Source organism: Mauremys reevesii, linkage group 12 (genome assembly GCF_016161935.1).
Source record: "Mauremys reevesii isolate NIE-2019 linkage group 12, ASM1616193v1, whole genome shotgun sequence".
Classification (NCBI taxonomy): Eukaryota; Metazoa; Chordata; order Testudines; family Geoemydidae; genus Mauremys; species Mauremys reevesii.
In genome coordinates, this window is record NC_052634.1 from 1,839,592 (window position 1) to 1,858,668 (window position 19,077).

At 51.7% G+C, this 19,077-nt stretch overlaps 1 protein-coding gene and 1 long non-coding RNA gene across 6 annotated transcripts in view; one reads left to right on the forward strand and one right to left on the reverse strand.

Annotated features, from left to right (window-relative positions):
- DSCAML1 (DS cell adhesion molecule like 1) overlaps positions 1 to 19,077 on the forward strand; it is a 349,813-nt gene that overhangs the window by 239,149 nt on the left and 91,587 nt on the right. The gene's annotated exons all lie outside the window — the stretch shown is intronic.
- On the reverse strand, positions 14,431 to 18,386 carry LOC120375798. Of its 2 annotated transcripts, none has more exons than XR_005586780.1 (3): positions 17,096 to 17,615; positions 14,800 to 17,001; positions 14,431 to 14,699 (listed from the first exon to the last, which is right to left on the reverse strand). It is a non-coding gene; the product is annotated as an uncharacterized LOC120375798 (long non-coding RNA). The 2 variants fall into 2 exon arrangements; XR_005586781.1 differs by lacking the exon at positions 17,096 to 17,615 and adding an exon at positions 18,223 to 18,386 and having other exon boundaries at positions 14,432 to 14,699; positions 14,800 to 16,718.

Below are 19,077 nucleotides of genomic sequence, written 5' to 3' on the forward strand. Positions count from 1 at the left end.
GTGGCCAGTCTCTTGGGCAGGCGTTTGGTTGCCCCTTAGGGTTCGGTTTCTCTGTGGGTTGTAGGGTCCGTGCTCAGAGCTAGGGACTGCCTCCAGCTCCTCCTTTTCGTCATCCCCATCTTATACCTGCTCCAGGCCCTCTCAGGGGCAGTAAGGTCAGTGACTGTCTTCCTCTTTGCTGATCTGTCCCTGTAGCCTTTCCCTTTTGAGCTTCCTCCGTCCCAGCAGAGCAAGCCATACAGGTGAGTCTGGTCAGTGGTGTGTGAGCCCACCTCCGTTAGGGCTTGTCTACATTACCCGCTGGATCGACGGGCAGTGATCGATCCAGCGGGGTCGATGTATCATGTCTAGTGAAGACACGATAAATCGTCTGCCAAGCACTCTCCCATCGACTCCGTGACTCCACTAGAGCAGAGGTGCAGGCGGAGTCGACGGGGGAGCGTCAGCCATTGACTTACTGCAGTGAAGACACCGCAGTGAGTAGGTCTAAGTACGTTATTCACGTAGCTGAAGTTGCGTAACTTAGATCAATCCCGCCCCACCCCCAGTGTAGACCAGCCTTAGAGAGAAGGTGTGCCCCTGAGTGCATACACCAAGTACAGAAACCCTGTGTGTGTGTTTAAAGATGCATGTACACACCCACCCCTGTATCTGAATAGAAAAAAGACACAATGTTTTCAATATTATCTTCTACCCATTTCTTATGCATCCAAACAATGTCTTAGGAATCAGTGGTTTTCCCTCCTGTGGAGTACTGTGTCCTGTTCTAGTCACCCTGTCGCACAATGCATAAGGTGCAGACAGAAAGGTGTCTAGTTATTTTCACTGCCCATCTCTCAAACCTGAGTAAGCCTCCCTATGAGACACTATTTGATCAGATGAGGAGCTGCTCAGTTTAGAGAGGAGAAATGGTAGAGATGTACATAATAATGAATGGGTTAGAGATGGTAAATCAGGCACTTCTGTTCACCCTTTTTCCATGTACAAGAGGAACAGGGCATTTGATAAAACTGAAAGGGAAGAAATTTAAAATCAATACATGGAAACACTTCTTTGCACATTGCAAGATTAACATGTTGAACTCCTTACCACAAGGTATCCTAGAGGCCAAGAGCCCACTGGGATTCAGAAAAGGATCGGACAGTGGCATGACTGATAACATCCAGCTATGTGACCGTTGGGATACTGGGTTGTAGGCAGTCAGGGCTAGTAGTCAGAGTCCAAATACCAGAGCCAAGGATCAAGACAGAGTTGGAGCCAGGAATCAGAGCCAAGGATCAGAACCAAGTTACCTGGGGGCAGGGAAGGCAGGAGCAGGGCTGGTTCCAAGGCAGAAGCGAGGCTAGGACAGGACTGGGAGCAGGGCATGGTTGAGGCTGGGTGCAGGGCAGAAGCAGGGCTTGGAGTGAGGGGAGCACACAGGGAGGCAGAGAATCCATGGGCATGTGCATTGAGCAGCCACTGATCTACTACAGCTGCTGGGCTAAAGGGGCAAGCCCCCTGCCATAGCCAATCAGGTGGTTCTGCTGCAGCCCAGCTGTCTTCACTGGTTGCCTGAAAAATGGGTGGGTGCAGCTGCAGATGCTCCTTCCTGACAGCTATTGAGGGGCGAAGCCTCCTGCACCAAGGTGTAAGCAAACCTCTGAGTGCTGGGATGCATGGCCCCTTTGACCACTGGGGTTATCCACTGGGGGGTTCTGGCTCTTTCTGGAGCGCGTGGCACTAGCCACTGGAGATGGGACACTGCCCAGCCTTCAATTCTTGTGCTCCCATCTCTAAGGAGGGACAGGTGGTATACACATAGAGGTGAGAGCTCTGTGGGAAAAGGGTGCAGTGCTCTCCCATTTGCTCCCAGAAAGTCAGAGGAGTTACTGCAGCTTTACACTGGCTGAGATGAGAGTTTGGCCCTAGATTTACAGGAATTTTCCCATCTCTGAGACTGATGAGCCTTCCCCCAGCCAGTCCCCTTCTAACATAGCTGCTTCTTTGCAGCCTTTAGGCAAAGCCCAAACTGCGTCATCTTCAATGTGGGGAACATGAGAACGGCCGTACCGGGTTAGACCAAAGGTCCATCTAGCCCAGTATCCTGTCTACCAACAGTGGCCAATGCCAGGTGCCCCAGAGGGAGTGAACCTAACAGGCAATGATCAAATGATCTCTGTCCTGCCGTCCATCACCCTCTGACAAACAAAGGCTAGGGACACCATTCCTTACCCATCCTGGCTAATAGCCATTAATGGACTTAACCACCATGAATTTATCCAGTTCTCTTTTAAATGCTGTTTATAGTCCTAGCCTTCACAATCTCCTCAGGCGAGGAGTTCCACAAGTTGACTGTGCGCTGCATGAAGAACTTCCTTGTATTTGTTTTAAACCTGCTGCCCATTAATTTCATTGGGTTACCCTTAGTTCTTGTATTATGGGAATAAGTAAATAACTTTTCCTTATCCACTTCCTCCACACCACTCATAATTTTATATACCTCTATCATATCCCCCCTTAGTCTCCTCTTTTCCAAGCTGAAAAGTCCTAGCCTCTTTAATCTCTCCTCTTATGGGACCCGTTCCAAACCCCTAATCAAAGCAAAGAATCCATTTAGTTTCTCCACAATGTCTTTATTGTCTTTAAGTGCTCCTTTTGTATCTCAATCATCAAGGGGCCCCACTGGTTGTTTAGCAGGCTTCCTGCTTCTGATGTACTTAAAAAACATTTTGTTATTACCTTTGGAGTTTTTGGCTAGCCGTTCTTCAAACTTCTCTTTGGCTTTTCTTATTACACTCTTGCACTTAATTTGGCAGCGTTTATGCTCCTTTCTATTTGCCTCACTAGGATTTGACTTCCACTTTGTAAAGGAAGTGTTTTTATCACTCACTGCCTCTTTTACATGGTTGTTAAGCCACGGTGGCTCTATTTTAGGACTCCTTTATCTGCTGGGCCAGGAAAGATGGGACACCTGGGAATCCCAGACTGCTGGCTGGCCCTTGGCTCCAGGACAGGTGCTGGGTGGAGTCAGTGCCACTTCCTCAGCTCGTCCCCAGTCAGCTCCAGCCTTGCTGCCAAATATGCCTCATTTAGATGATGCCGTGAGACTGAAGCACTTCCTTACGGAAAAATGAACTATTTCGCTGGCCTCTGCTTAGTGCCTCCGCGGCTGCCCTCTCCCTCTTCCAGCTCTCTCAAAGTTCCTGGGCCTCTGACTTGTAGGCAGGAGAATTACAGAGAGCCCCCATGTGCGTTGTCTAGGGCGGGTCATCCTGGATGCTGCTCTCATGGTCAGCAAGTGGGGTCAGGGCAGCATTCACTGGTGCAGTGAACCAAAAACTGGCATAGCCATTTTTCTACCTGATCGTCCGCCAGCTTCAAACCAGCTGCCCTGGCAGCATCTTAAGGGAATCTGCCAGAGTGCTTGGGTGAGACAGAAGGAGGGAGGGGGAGAGCAGTGGGGTGACATCTGCCAGCACATAGTAGCGAGGAGGGAAGTATTAACACTCGGAAAGGGGAGCAAGGCAAGGAAGAGGGATGGAGGATGCACAGCTGTGAGCAAACATTGGACGAGGCACCTCGCTAAGTGCAACTTGGGGAAAGCAGAGCGGGAGACGGGCTCTTTGCTGCATGGGGAACAGGGAGGTGGGGCTGGAGGAGATACTCAGTGTCATAGGTTTATTCCCCACTTTGAAGTTTAGCGTTCACAAGATGGGGACCTGCATGGACTCCTCTAAACTAAAATCCTAGTTTAGATCTGGTTCTTGCTGCCACCAGTCAAGTTTTAAGTGTCTGACACACTCCCGGTTCCCCCAAAACTTTCCCTTGGGAACACAGATCCAAACACCTTGAATCTCAGCACAAAGGGAGATAATCCATTTCCCCCACCTTCTTCCCCCTCCCCTTGTCATTGGGAGAGATACCTTGATTCAAACTCCTTGAATCAAACAAAGAGGGATTCACTTTTCCCCCTCCCCTTCCCTTGAAAATCCAAACAAGGGAAGAAATCAATCAAGTTCTAAAAAGAAAAGATTTTATTAAAGAAAGAAAGAAAGTACACTACCTCTGTAATACCAGGATGGAAAATATCACAGGGTCTGACTTCTAAATCTGGAGAGACTCCCCGCTCCCTCCTCCTCAGAATAATCAAAGTAACAGCAAACAGGAGTAAAGAATTTATCCAGCAAACACACAATTGCAAATACAGAAAGTAACTCAAAAGACTAATCCGCCTTTTTAACTAATACTCACTATATTGAATAGAAGAGGCTATTTCAGGAAACTTGGAGAACTTGAAGGATATGACTGGCCTCTCTTAAATCCAAAAAGAGACTAACTCCAAACAAAGAAACACAGACAAAGCCTTCCCTCCACAGAGATTTCAAATTATCCTGTTCCTTGATTGGTCCTCTGGTCAGGTGTTCATCAGGTTACTGAGCTTGTTAACCCTTTACAGGTAAAAGAGACTTTAACCCTTAACTATCTGTTTATGACACTCAGACAGAAGCATCTCCAGAGCAGTGAGGTTGAAGCAGTGATGCTGAGAACGCTAGCCCTGAACTCCTTCCTCTTCTATTAGTGTCTGTATTGCAGGGGGCTGTCCCTTCCAAACAGGCTCTGGATAGGTTCCTTGACCCAACACATGTCTAAAGACTCTTTCCCGAAGCCAAAAACCAGCACTCACCATCATTCCCTTTCCTTTCTCCATTGCTACTTAAGAATGTCAAAAAACCTGGCATCTAGCAGCATCTCTCCAAAGCCTTACACTAAACAGGACCATGCAGGAAAGGGTTATTCTAGCAAAAGCTACCACAAGGAAACCACTGGGCTGTGGAGAGGACCTCCCTTCTTGGAAAGATCACTGGGAGCACTGAGTTGCACAAGGAATTTTCCTGAGTTCCATAGGACACAAAGGAACACTGGGAATCTCAGAGGACCACAAACAGCCACAAAAGCTTTCCGAGGGTTAAGTACAAAAGTCTAGGGTTATGGTCTGCAGTAACCCCTTACACCCAGCCCTGAACAGCCTGGTTTCTAGAACTACCTTCTCAGTGGCAGTGTTCTCTTGTGAAAGGCCGGGAAAGACCCACACCCTAGTTAAAGGGAGCTGACTTTAGACCTTGGCATGAAGAGGGCCAATGCAGAGAGGAGAAAAGGGAAAGAGACCTGAACCCTGATTACAGGACGGTCACCCTTCCTTTAGTAAAATAGTCTCTCCCCCGCCCCCTTGTTTAAGGGAGGAGTCCCCAAGGTGTGAAAAGATCTGGAAATGAACAGGTAAGGGAGGGATCCTGCTGAGTCTCCCCTTTCCAATCGATTCTCCATCCCTCAGCGACACCCTTCCCGACTTACCTTCCTACCCCACCAAGAAAATGACAACTTTGTGCCCCGTAACCTTGACCAGAAAAAAAGACACCTCTTCCTTGTGACGCAGTCCTGTTAGTAGGGTTAGGTGCACCCACGTGCCGGCTCTGAATACCACCACACCTACCTACACCACGTGAGCCACATCAAGCCCTTCAAACATAGCCCTAGGAATCTCCTCTGTCTCTCAGCAAAGAGACGCAAGGCCTGGAATTCGGACCCGACTAAGGCAGCTGTCCGAATCTCTACAGTTAACACTCATCAGTCCAACCGTGTCTTTCTTGTGCACAAGAAAACAAAGGGTCAAAGTTGTGGTTGGTTGAGCAGTGTAAATTGGGCAGGGCAAGAGGACTTGAGGAAGGATTACGTGGAAGTGAGGGTCTGTATCCCAAACCTCACCTGTTTATTTCCAGACTTTGTGACATTAGCATGGTTGGGCCATTTCTTGGCTTTTTGAGAAAAGGGCGAATTTTCCACGGCCTCCACCATCCCCTTACAGCCAGCCCTTCGCCACACCATGTTCCATGTGAGCGGGATAGGTCACAAGTAAGATTTCACTTCAAATCTCAAAAAAGCCAAGTAGAAATCATTCTGGGGGATTTTACTGTGACTAAGAGAAACAGAACCTCAACCCTTCTTAAAGGGGGGTCGCTCAGCCACAGGCACAAAAAGGCTCCCTAGTTTAAGCGTGAGAGGAAGAAGACCTTACACCCTGGTTACAGGGCAGTCATTTTCCTGGCGTGTCAAAGTGACCTGTGGCTTAATTGGCGTGGCAAAGGAGACCCAAACCCTCCTTACTGGGTGGTCACGAAGCCAGTGGCGTTCCAATGGTCCAGAGCGAAAAGCGCAGTGAAGGATTGACCTCCGTTCCATCAGGAGAGGGTGGTCTCGTTGCACAGCGAGTGACAACGGCCCAAGACAAGCTAGAAAGGAGACCTGCACCCTTCTTACAGGGAGAGGTCAATGGCACAGGGCATTTTAAAGGCTAGGCCCTCAGGAGTTGAAAACCACAGAGACCTCAACCCTTCTTAAAGGGGGGTCGCTCAGCCACAGGCACAAAAAGGCTCCCCTAGTTTAAGCGTGAGAGGAAGAAGACCTTACACCCTGGTTACAGGGCAGTCATTTTCCTGGCGTGTCAAAGTGACCTGTGGCTTAATTGGCGTGGCACAGGAGACCCAAACCCTCCTTACAGGGTGGTCCCGAAGCCAGGGGCGTTCAATGGGCCAGAGCGAAAGCGCAGTGCAGGAGAGACCTCCGTTCCCTCAGGAGAGGGTGGTCTCGTTGCCCAGCGAGTGCCAACGGCCCAAGACAAGCTAGAAAGGGGAGACCTGCACCCTTCTTACAGGCAGAGGTCAATGGCACAGGGCATTTTAAAGGCTAGGCCCTCAGGAGCTGAAACCCACAGAGACCTCAACCCTTCTTAAAGGGGGGTCGCTCAGCCTCGGCTATGGAAGGGACCCATAGAGCATTTTGGTGGGCAAGGAATGGACCTTGATCCCTGTTTACAGGGAGGTCCTTTCAACGGGCACCTCAAGGGGGATTAAGCGTGTGGGGCAAAGTGTCGATCCCCAGCCCTCGGTAGAGGGGTGCGGTGTGTGCAGTGTACTCAGCCTTTGGCCGTGGCTTTGTCTTCCCTCTTCCTGCAGTTTCTTTGGTGCTTCTGTCGTCTTGTCCAGTTTGTCCTTTGAGTTGCTAGAGGGAGAGTGAGAGAGAGAGAGAGAGAGAGGTGAAGCGGGTTAGATGTGGCTCAGTAAACAGCACGATTTCAAAGTACTCGCCCCACCTGGAAATTACCCTAATTCCTACTTTTCGGCACCGATCTCTGGCAGAGAGCAGGAGAGCTTGCGGCGAACGGCTGCAGGTGGATGCAGAGGACGCTGGCTTTGGCTTGGCTGAGTGCATGAGTGAGGAGGACACGGGCCAGCTAGTAGGAGAAACCCTGAACCCTCTCAAGAGGCTGGTTTTTAGAACTACCTTCTCAGTGGCAGTGTTCTCTTGTGAAAGGCAGGGAAAGACCCACACCCTAGTTAAAGGGAGCTGACTTTAGACCTTGGCATGAAGAGGGCCAATGCAGAGAGGAGAAAAGGGAAAGAGACCTGAACCCTGATTACAGGACGGTCACCCTTCCTTTAGTAAAATAGTCTCTCCCCCGCCCCCTTGTTTAAGGGAGGAGTCCCCAAGGTGTGAAAAGATCTGGAAATGAACAGGTAAGGGAGGGATCCTGCTGAGTCTCCCCTTTCCAATCGATTCTCCATCCCTCAGCGACACCCTTCCCGACTTACCTTCCTACCCCACCAAGAAAATGACAACTTTGTGCCCCGTAACCTTGACCAGAAAAAAAGACACCTCTTCCTTGTGACGCAGTCCTGTTAGTAGGGTTAGGTGCACCCACGTGCCGGCTCTGAATACCACCACACCTACCTACACCACGTGAGCCACATCAAGCCCTTCAAACATAGCCCTAGGAATCTCCTCTGTCTCTCAGCAAAGAGACGCAAGGCCTGGAATTCGGACCCGACTAAGGCAGCTGTCCGAATCTCTACAGTTAACACTCATCAGTCCAACCGTGTCTTTCTTGTGCACAAGAAAACAAAGGGTCAAAGTTGTGGTTGGTTGAGCAGTGTAAATTGGGCAGGGCAAGAGGACTTGAGGAAGGATTACGTGGAAGTGAGGGTCTGTATCCCAAACCTCACCTGTTTATTTCCAGACTTTGTGACATTAGCATGGTTGGGCCATTTCTTGGCTTTTTTGAGAAAAGGGGCGAATTTTCCACGGCCTCCACCATCCCCTTACAGCCGGCCCTTCGCCACACCATGTTCCATGTGAGCGGGATAGGTCACAAGTAAGATTTCACTTCAAATCTCAAAAAAGCCAAGTAGAAATCATTCTGGGGGATTTTACTGTGACTAAGAGAAACAGAACCTCAACCCTTCTTAAAGGGGTCGCTCAGCCACAGGCACAAAAAGGCTCCCTAGTTTAAGCGTGAGAGGAAGAAGACCTTACACCCTGGTTACAGGGCAGTCATTTCCTGGCGTGTCAAAGTGACCTGTGGCTTAATTGGCGTGGCAAAGGAGACCCAAACCCTCCTTACAGGATGGTCCCGAAGCCAGGGGCGTTCCAATGGGCCAGAGCGAAAAGCGCAGTGAAGGAGAGACCTCCGTTCCCTCAGGAGAGGGTGGTCTCGTTGCCCAGCGAGTGCCAACGGCCCAAGACAAGCTAGAAAGGGAGACCTGCACCCTTCTTACAGGGAGAGGTCAATGGCACAGGGAATTTTAAAGGCTAGGCCCTCAGGAGTTGAAACCCACAGAGACCTCAACCCTTCTTAAAGGGGTCGCTCAGCCACAGGCACAAAAAGGCTCCCTAGTTTAAGCGTGATAGGAAGAAGACCTTACACCCTGGTTACAGGGCAGTCATTTTCCTGGCGTGTCAAAGTGACCTGTGGCTTAATTGGCGTGGCAAAGGAGACCCAAACCCTCCTTACAGGGTGGTCCCGAAGCCAGGGGCGTTCCAATGGGCCAGAGCGAAAAGCGCAGTGAAGGAGAGACCTCCGTTCCCTCAGGAGAGGGTGGTCTCGTTGCCCAGCGAGTGCCAACGGCCCAAGACAAGCTAGAAAGGGAGACCTGCACCCTTCTTACAGGGAGAGGTCAATGGCACAGGGCATTTTAAAGGCTAGGCCCTCAGGAGTTGAAACCCACAGAGACCTCAACCCTTCTTAAAGGGGGGTCGCTCAGCCACAGGCACAAAAAGGCTCCCCTAGTTTAAGCGTGAGAGGAAGAAGACCTTACACCCTGGTTACAGGGCAGTCATTTTCCTGGCGTGTCAAAGTGACCTGTGGCTTAATTGGCGTGGCAAAGGAGACCCAAACCCTCCTTACAGGGTGGTCCCGAAGCCAGGGGCGTTCCAATGGGCCAGAGCGAAAAGCGCAGTGAAGGAGAGACCTCCGTTCCTTCAGGAGAGGGTGGTCTCGTTGCCCAGCGAGTGCCAACGGCCCAAGACAAGCTAGAAAGGGGAGACCTGCACCCTTCTTACAGGCAGAGGTCAATGGCACAGGGCATTTTAAAGGCTAGGCCCTCAGGAGCTGAAACCCACAGAGACCTCAACCCTTCTTAAAGGGGGGTCGCTCAGCCTCGGCTATGGAAGGGACCCATAGAGCATTTTGGTGGGCAAGGAATGGACCTTGATCCCTGTTTACAGGGAGGTCCTTTCAACGGGCACCTCAAGGGGGATTAAGCGTGTGGGGCAAAGTGTCGATCCCCAGCCCTCGGTGTGTGCAGTGTACTCAGCCTTTGGCCGTGGCTTTGTCTTCCCTCTTCCTGCAGTTTCTTTGGTGCTTCTGTCGTCTTGTCCAGTTTGTCCTTTGAGTTGCTAGAGGGAGAGTGAGAGAGAGAGAGAGAGAGAGGTGAAGCGGGTTAGATGTGGCTCAGTAAACAGCACGATTTCAAAGTACTCGCCCCACCTGGAAATTACCCATATTCCTACTTTTCGGCACCGATCTCTGGCAGAGAGCAGGAGAGCTTGCGGCGGAACGCGGCTGCAGGTGGATGCAGAGGACGCTGGCTTTGGCTTGGCTGAGTGCATGAGTGAGGAGGACACGGGCCAGCTAGTAGGAGAAACCCTGAACCCTCTCAAGGGGCTGGTTTTTAGAACTACCTTCTCAGTGGCAGTGTTCTCTTGTGAAAGGCCGGGAAGGACCCACACCCTAGTTAAAGGGAGCTGACTTTAGACCTTGGCATGAAGAGGGCCAATGCAGAGAGGAGAAAAGGGAAAGAGACCTGAACCCTGATTACAGGACGGTCACCCTTCCTTTAGTAAAATAGTCTCTCCCCCGCCCCCTTGTTTAAGGGAGGAGTCCCCAAGGTGTGAAAAGATCTGGAAATGAACAGGTAAGGGAGGGATCCTGCTGAGTCTCCCCTTTCCAATCGATTCTCCATCCCTCAGCGACACCCTTCCCGATTTACCTTCCTACCCCACCAAGAAAATGACAACTTTGTGCCCCGTAACCTTGACCAGAAAAAAAGACACCTCTTCCTTGTGACGCAGTCCTGTTAGTAGGGTTAGGTGCACCCACGTGCCGGCTCTGAATACCACCACACCTACCTACACCACGTGAGCCACATCAAGCCCTTCAAACATAGCCCTAGGAATCTCCTCTGTCTCTCAGCAAAGAGACGCAAGGCCTGGAATTCGGACCCGACTAAGGCAGCTGTCCGAATCTCTACAGTTAACACTCATCAGTCCAAACGTGTCTTTCTTGTGCACAAGAAAACAAAGGGTCAAAGTTGTGGTTGGTTGAGCAGTGTAAATTGGGCAGGGCAAGAGGACTTGAGGAAGGATTACGTGGAAGTGAGGGTCTGTATCCCAAACCTCACCTGTTTATTTCCAGACTTTGTGACATTAGCATGGTTGGGCCATTTCTTGGCTTTTTTGAGAAAAGGGGCGAATTTTCCACGGCCTCCACCATCCCCTTACAGCCAGCCCTTCGCCACACCATGTTCCATGTGAGCGGGATAGGTCACAAGTAAGATTTCACTTCAAATCTCAAAAAAGCCAAGTAGAAATCATTCTGGGGGATTTTACTGTGACTAAGAGAAACAGAACCTCAACCCTTCTTAAAGGGGGGTCGCTCAGCCACAGGCACAAAAAGGCTCCCCTAGTTTAAGCGTGAGAGGAAGAAGACCTTACACCCTGGTTACAGGGCAGTCATTTTCCTGGCGTGTCAAAGTGACCTGTGGCTTAATTGGCGTGGCAAAGGAGACCCAAACCCTCCTTACAGGGTGGTCCCGAAGCCAGGGGCGTTCCAATGGGCCAGAGCGAAAAGCGCAGTGAAGGAGAGACCTCCGTTCCCTCAGGAGAGGGTGGTCTCGTTGCCCAGCGAGTGCCAACGGCCCAAGACAAGCTAGAAAGGGGAGACCTGCACCCTTCTTACAGGGAGAGGTCAATGGCACAGGGCATTTTAAAGGCTAGGCCCTCAGGAGTTGAAACCCACAGAGACCTCAACCCTTCTTAAAGGGGGGTCGCTCAGCCACAGGCACAAAAAGGCTCCCTAGTTTAAGCGTGAGAGGAAGAAGACCTTACACCCTGGTTACAGGGCAGTCATTTTCCTGGCGTGTCAAAGTGACCTGTGGCTTAATTGGCGTGGCAAAGGAGACCCAAACCCTCCTTACAGGGTGGTCCCGAAGCCAGGGGCGTTCCAATGGGCCAGAGCGAAAAGCGCAGTGAAGGAGAGACCTCCGTTCCTTCAGGAGAGGGTGGTCTCGTTGCCCAGCGAGTGCCAACGGCCCAAGACAAGCTAGAAAGGGGAGACCTGCACCCTTCTTACAGGCAGAGGTCAATGGCACAGGGCATTTTAAAGGCTAGGCCCTCAGGAGCTGAAACCCACAGAGACCTCAACCCTTCTTAAAGGGGGGTCGCTCAGCCTCGGCTATGGAAGGGACCCATAGAGCATTTTGGTGGGCAAGGAATGGACCTTGATCCCTGTTTACAGGGAGGTCCTTTCAACGGGCACCTCAAGGGGGATTAAGCGTGTGGGGCAAAGTGTCGATCCCCAGCCCTCGGTAGAGGGGTGCGGTGTGTGCAGTGTACTCAGCCTTTGGCCGTGGCTTTGTCTTCCCTCTTCCTGCAGTTTCTTTGGTGCTTCTGTCGTCTTGTCCATTTTGTCCTTTGAGTTGCTAGAGGGGGAGAGAGAGAGAGAGAGAGGTGAAGCGGGTTAGATGTGGCTCAGTAAACAGCACGATTTCAAAGTACTCGCCCCACCTGGAAATTACCCATATTCCTACTTTTCGGCACCGATCTCTGGCAGAGAGCAGGAGAGCTTGCGGCGGAACGCGGCTGCAGGTGGATGCAGAGGACGCTGGCTTTGGCTTGGCTGAGTGCATGAGTGAGGAGGGCACGGGCCAGCTAGTAGGAGAAACCCTGAACCCTCTCAAGGGGCTGGTTTTTAGAACTACCTTCTCAGTGGCAGTGTTCTCTTGTGAAAGGCAGGGAAAGACCCACACCCTAGTTAAAGGGAGCTGACTTTAGACCTTGGCATGAAGAGGGCCAATGCAGAGAGGAGAAAAGGGAAAGAGACCTGAACCCTGATTACAGGACGGTCACCCTTCCTTTAGTAAAATAGTCTCTCCCCCGCCCCCTTGTTTAAGGGAGGAGTCCCCAAGGTGTGAAAAGATCTGGAAATGAACAGGTAAGGGAGGGATCCTGCTGAGTCTCCCCTTTCCAATCGATTCTCCATCCCTCAGCGACACCCTTCCCGACTTACCTTCCTACCCCACCAAGAAAATGACAACTTTGTGCCCCGTAACCTTTACCAGAAAAAAAGACACCTCTTCCTTGTGACGCAGTCCTGTTAGTAGGGTTAGGTGCACCCACGTGCCGGCTCTGAATACCACCACACCTACCTACACCACGTGAGCCACATCAAGCCCTTCAAACATAGCCCTAGGAATCTCCTCTGTCTCTCAGCAAAGAGACGCAAGGCCTGGAATTCGGACCCGACTAAGGCAGCTGTCCGAATCTCTACAGTTAACACTCATCAGTCCAACCGTGTCTTTCTTGTGCACAAGAAAACAAAGGGTCAAAGTTGTGGTTGGTTGAGCAGTGTAAATTGGGCAGGGCAAGAGGACTTGAGGAAGGATTACGTGGAAGTGAGGGTCTGTATCCCAAACCTCACCTGTTTATTTCCAGACTTTGTGACATTAGCATGGTTGGGCCATTTCTTGGCTTTTTTGAGAAAAGGGGCGAATTTTCCACGGCCTCCACCATCCCCTTACAGCCGGCCCTTCGCCACACCATGTTCCATGTGAGCGGGATAGGTCACAAGTAAGATTTCACTTCAAATCTCAAAAAAGCCAAGTAGAAATCATTCTGGGGGATTTTACTGTGACTAAGAGAAACAGAACCTCAACCCTTCTTAAAGGGGGGTCGCTCAGCCACAGGCACAAAAAGGCTCCCCTAGTTTAAGCGTGAGAGGAAGAAGACCTTACACCCTGGTTACAGGGCAGTCATTTTCCTGGCGTGTCAAAGTGACCTGTGGCTTAATTGGCGTGGCAAAGGAGACCCAAACCCTCCTTACAGGGTGGTCCCGAAGCCAGGGGCGTTCCAATGGGCCAGAGCGAAAAGCGCAGTGAAGGAGAGACCTCCGTTCCCTCAGGAGAGGGTGGTCTCGTTGCCCAGCGAGTGCCAACGGCCCAAGACAAGCTAGAAAGGAGACCTGCACCCTTCTTACAGGGAGAGGTCAATGGCACAGGGCATTTTAAAGGCTAGGCCCTCAGGAGTTGAAACCCACAGAGACCTCAACCCTTCTTAAAGGGGGGTCGCTCAGCCACAGGCACAAAAAGGCTCCCCTAGTTTAAGCGTGAGAGGAAGAAGACCTTACACCCTGGTTACAGGGCAGTCATTTTCCTGGCGTGTCAAAGTGACCTGTGGCTTAATTGGCGTGGCAAAGGAGACCCAAACCCTCCTTACAGGGTGGTCCCGAAGCCAGGGGCGTTCCAATGGGCCAGAGCGAAAAGCGCAGTGAAGGAGAGACCTCCGTTCCCTCAGGAGAGGGTGGTCTCGTTGCCCAGCGAGTGCCAACGGCCCAAGACAAGCTAGAAAGGGGAGACCTGCACCCTTCTTACAGGAGAGGTCAATGGCACAGAGCATTTTAAAGGCTAGGCCCTCAGGAGTTGAAACCCACAGAGACCTCAACCCTTCTTAAAGGGGGGTCGCTCAGCCACAGGCACAAAAAGGCTCCCCTAGTTTAAGCGTGAGAGGAAGAAGACCTTACACCCTGGTTACAGGGCAGTCATTTTCTGGCGTGTCAAAGTGACCTGTGGCTTAATTGGCGTGGCAAAGGAGACCCAAACCTCCTTACAGGGTGGTCCCGAAGCCAGGGGCGCCCAATGGGCCAGAGCGAAAGCGCAGTGAAGGAGAGACCTCCGTTCCCTCAGGAGAGGGTGGTCTCGTTGCCCAGCGAGTGCCAACGGCCCAAGACAAGCTCGAAAGGGGAGACCTGCACCCTTCTTACAGGGAGAGGTCAATGGCACAGGGCGTTTTAAAGGCTAGGCCCTCAGGAGCTGAAACCCACAGAGACCTCAACCCTTCTTAAAGGGGGGTCGCTCAGCCTCGGCTATGGAAGGGACCCATAGAGCATTTTGGTGGGCAAGGAATGGACCTTGATCCCTGTTTACAGGGAGGTCCTTTCAATGGGCACTTCAAGGGGGATTAAGCGTGTGGGGCAAAGTGTCGATCCCCAGCCCTCGGTAGAGGGGTGCGGTGTGTGCAGTGTACTCAGCCTTTGGCCGTGGCTTTGTCTTCCCTCTTCCTGCGGTTTCTTTGGTGCTTCTGTCGTCTTGTCCATTTTGTCCTTTGAGTTGCTAGAGGGGGGGGGAGAGAGAGAGAGAGAGAGGTGAAGCGGGTTAGATGTGGCTCAGTAAACAGCACGATTTCAAAGTATTCGCCCCACCTGGAAATTACCCTAATTCCTACTTTTCGGCACCGATCTCTGGCAGAGAGCAGGAGAGCTTGCGGCGGAACGCGGCTGCAGGTGGATGCAGAGGACGCTGGCTTTGGCTTGGCTGAGTGAATGAGTGAGGAGGACATGGGCCAGCTAGTAGGAGAAACCCTGAACCCTCTCAAGAGGCTGGTTTTTAGAACTACCTTCTCAGTGGCAGTGTTCTCTTGTGAAAGGCAGGGAAAGACCCACACCCTAGTTAAAGGGAGCTGACTTTAGACCTTGGCATGAAGAGGGCCAATGCAGAGAGGAGAAAAGGGAAAGAGACCTAAACCCTGATTACAGGACGGTCACCCTTCCTTTAGTAAAATAGTCTCTCCTCCGCCCCCTTGTTTAAGGGAGGAGTCCCCAAGGTGTGAAAAGATCTGGAAATGAACAGGTAAGGGAGGGATCCTGCTGAGTCTCCCCTTTCCAATCGATTCTCCATCCCTCAGCGACACCCTTCCCGACTTACCTTCCTACCCCACCAAGAAAATGACAACTTTGTGCCCCGTAACCTTGACCAGAAAAAAAGACACCTCTTCCTTGTGACGCAGTCCTGTTAGTAGGGTTAGGTGCACCCACGTGCCGGCTCTGAATACCACCACACCTACCTACACCACGTGAGCCACATCAAGCCCTTCAAACATAGCCCTAGGAATCTCCTCTGTCTCTCAGCAAAGAGACGCAAGGCCTGGAATTCGGACCCGACTAAGGCAGCTGTCCGAATCTCTACAGTTAACACTCATCAGTCCAACCGTGTCTTTCTTGTGCACAAGAAAACAAAGGGTCAAAGTTGTGGTTGGTTGAGCAGTGTAAATTGGGCAGGGCAAGAGGACTTGAGGAAGGATTACGTGGAAGTGAGGGTCTGTATCCCAAACCTCACCTGTTTATTTCCAGACTTTGTGACATTAGCATGGTTGGGCCATTTCTTGGCTTTTTTGAGAAAAGGGGCGAATTTTCCACGGCCTCCACCATCCCCTTACAGCCGGCCCTTCGCCACACCATGTTCCATGTGAGCGGGATAGGTCACAAGTAAGATTTCACTTCAAATCTCAAAAAAGCCAAGTAGAAATCATTCTGGGGGATTTTACTGTGACTAAGAGAAACAGAACCTCAACCCTTCTTAAAGGGGGGTCGCTCAGCCACAGGCACAAAAAGGCTCCCCTAGTTTAAGCGTGAGAGGAAGAAGACCTTACACCCTGGTTACAGGGCAGTCATTTTCCTGGCGTGTCAAAGTGACCTGTGGCTTAATTGGCGTGGCAAAGGAGACCCAAACCCTCCTTACAGGGTGGTCCCGAAGCCAGGGGCATTCCAATGGGCCAGAGCGAAAAGCGCAGTGAAGGAGAGACCTCCGTTCCCTCAGGAGAGGGTGGTCTCGTTGCCCAGCGAGTGCCAACGGCCCAAGACAAGCTAGAAAGGGGAGACCTGCACCCTTCTTACAGGGAGAGGTCAATGGCACAGAGCATTTTAAAGGCTAGGCCCTCAGGAGTTGAAACCCACAGAGACCTCAACCCTTCTTAAAGGGGGGTCGCTCAGCCACAGGCACAAAAAGGCTCCCCTAGTTTAAGCGTGAGAGGAAGAAGACCTTACACCCTGGTTACAGGGCAGTCATTTTCCTGGCGTGTCAAAGTGACCTGTGGCTTAATTGGCGTGGCAAAGGAGACCCAAACCCTCCTTACAGGGTGGTCCCGAAGCCAGGGGCGTTCCAATGGGCCAGAGCGAAAAGCGCAGTGAAGGAGAGACCTCCGTTCCCTCAGGAGAGGGTGGTCTCGTTGCCCAGCGAGTGCCAACGGCCCAAGACAAGCTAGAAAGGGGAGACCTGCACCCTTCTTACAGGGAGAGGTCAATGGCACAGGGCGTTTTAAAGGCTAGGCCCTCAGGAGCTGAAACCCACAGAGACCTCAACCCTTCTTAAAGGGGGGTCGCTCAGCCTCGGCTATGGAAGGGACCCATAGAGCATTTTGGTGGGCAAGGAATGGACCTTGATCCCTGTTTACAGGGAGGTCCTTTCAATGGGCACTTCAAGGGGGATTAAGCGTGTGGGGCAAAGTGTCGATCCCCAGCCCTCGGTAGAGGGGTGCGGTGTGTGCAGTGTACTCAGCCTTTGGCCGTGGCTTTGTCTTCCCTCTTCCTGCGGTTTCTTTGGTGCTTCTGTCGTCTTGTCCATTTTGTCCTTTGAGTTGCTAGAGGGGGGGGGAGAGAGAGAGAGGTGAAGCGGGTTAGATGTGGCTCAGTAAACAGCACGATTTCAAAGTACTCGCCCCACCTGGAAATTACCCTAATTCCTACTTTTCGGCACCGATCTCTGGCAGAGAGCAGGAGAGCTTGCGGCGGAACGCGGCTGCAGGTGGATGCAGAGGACGCTGGCTTTGGCTTGGCTGAGTGAATGAGTGAGGAGGACATGGGCCAGCTAGTAGGAGAAACCCTGAACCCTCTCAAGAGGCTGGTTTTTAGAACTACCTTCTCAGTGGCAGTGTTCTCTTGTGAAAGGCAGGGAAAGACCCACACCCTAGTTAAAGGGAGCTGACTTTAGACCTTGGCATGAAGAGGGCCAATGCAGAGAGGAGAAAAGGGAAAGAGACCTGAACCCTGATTACAGGACGGTCACCCTTCCTTTAGTAAAATAGTCTCTCCCCCGCCCCCTTGTTTAAGGGAGGAGTCCCCAAGGTGTGAAAAGATCTGGAAATGAACAGGTAAGGGAGGGATCCTGCTGAGTCTCCCCTTTCCAATCGATTCTCCATCCCTCAGCGACACCCTTCCCGACTTACCTTCCTACCCCACCAAGAAAATGACAACTTTGTGCCCGTAACCTTGACCAGAAAAAGACACCTCTTCCTTGTGACGCAGTCCTGTTAGTAGGGTTAGGTGCACCCACGTGCCGGCTCTGAATACCACCACACCTACCTACACCACGTGAGCCACATCAAGCCCTTCAAACATAGCCCTAGGAATCTCCTCTGTCTCTCAGCAAAGAGGCATAAGGCCTGGAATTCGGACCCGACTAAGGCAGCTGTCCGAATCTCTACAGTTAACACTCATCAGTCCAACCGTGTCTTTCTTGTGCACAAGAAAACAAAGGGTCAAAGTTGTGGTTGGTTGAGCAGTGTAAATTGGGCAGGGCAAGAGGACTTGAGGAAGGATTACGTGGAAGTGAGGGTCTGTATCCCAAACCTCACCTGTTTATTTCCAGACTTTGTGACATTAGCATGGTTGGGCCATTTCTTGGCTTTTTTGAGAAAAGGGGCGAATTTTCCACGGCCTCCACCATCCCCTTACAGCCGGCCCTTCGCCACACCATGTTCCATGTGGCGGGATAGGTCACAAGTAAGATTTCACTTCAAATCTCAAAAAAGCCAAGTAGAAATCATTCTGGGGGATTTTACTGTGACTAAGAGAAACAGAACCTCAACCCTTCTTAAAGGGGGGTCGCTCAGCCACAGGCACAAAAAGGCTCCCCTAGTTTAAGCGTGAGAGGAAGAAGACCTTACACCCTGGTTACAGGGCAGTCATTTTCCTGGCGTGTCAAAGTGACCTGTGGCTTAATTGGCGTGGCAAAGGAGACCCAAACCCTCCTTACAGGGTGGTCCCGAAGCCAGGGCGTTCCAATGGGCCAGAGCAATGGGCCAGGCGAAAGCGCAGTGAAGGAGAGACCTCCGTTCCCTCAGGAGAGGGTGGTCTCGTTGCCCAGCGAGTGCCAACGGCCCAAGACAAGCTAGAAAGGGGAGACCTGCACCCTTCTTACAGGCAGAGGTCAATGGCACAGGGCATTTTAAAGGCTAGGCCCTCAGGAGCTGAAACCCACAGAGACCTCAACCCTTCTTAAAGGGGGGTCGCTCAGCCTCGGCTATGGAAGGGACCCATAGAGCATTTTGGTGGGCAAGGAATGGACCTTGATCCCTGTTTACAGGGAGGTCCTTTCAACGGGCACTTCAAGGGGGATTAAGCGTGTGGGGCAAAGTGTCGATCCCCAGCCCTCGGTAGAGGGGTGCGGTGTGTGCAGTGTACTCAGCCTTTGGCCGTGGCTTTGTCTTCCCTCTTCCTGCAGTTTCTTTGGTGCTTCTGTCGTCTTGTCCATTTTGTCCTTTGAGTTGCTAGAGGGGGAGAGAGAGAGAGAGAGAGGTGAAGCGGGTTAGATGTGGCTCAGTAAACAGCACGATTTCAAAGTACTCGCCCCACCTGGAAATTACCCTAATTCCTATTTTTCGGCACCGATCTCTGGCAGAGAGCAGGAGAGCTTGCGGCGGAACGCGGCTGCAGGT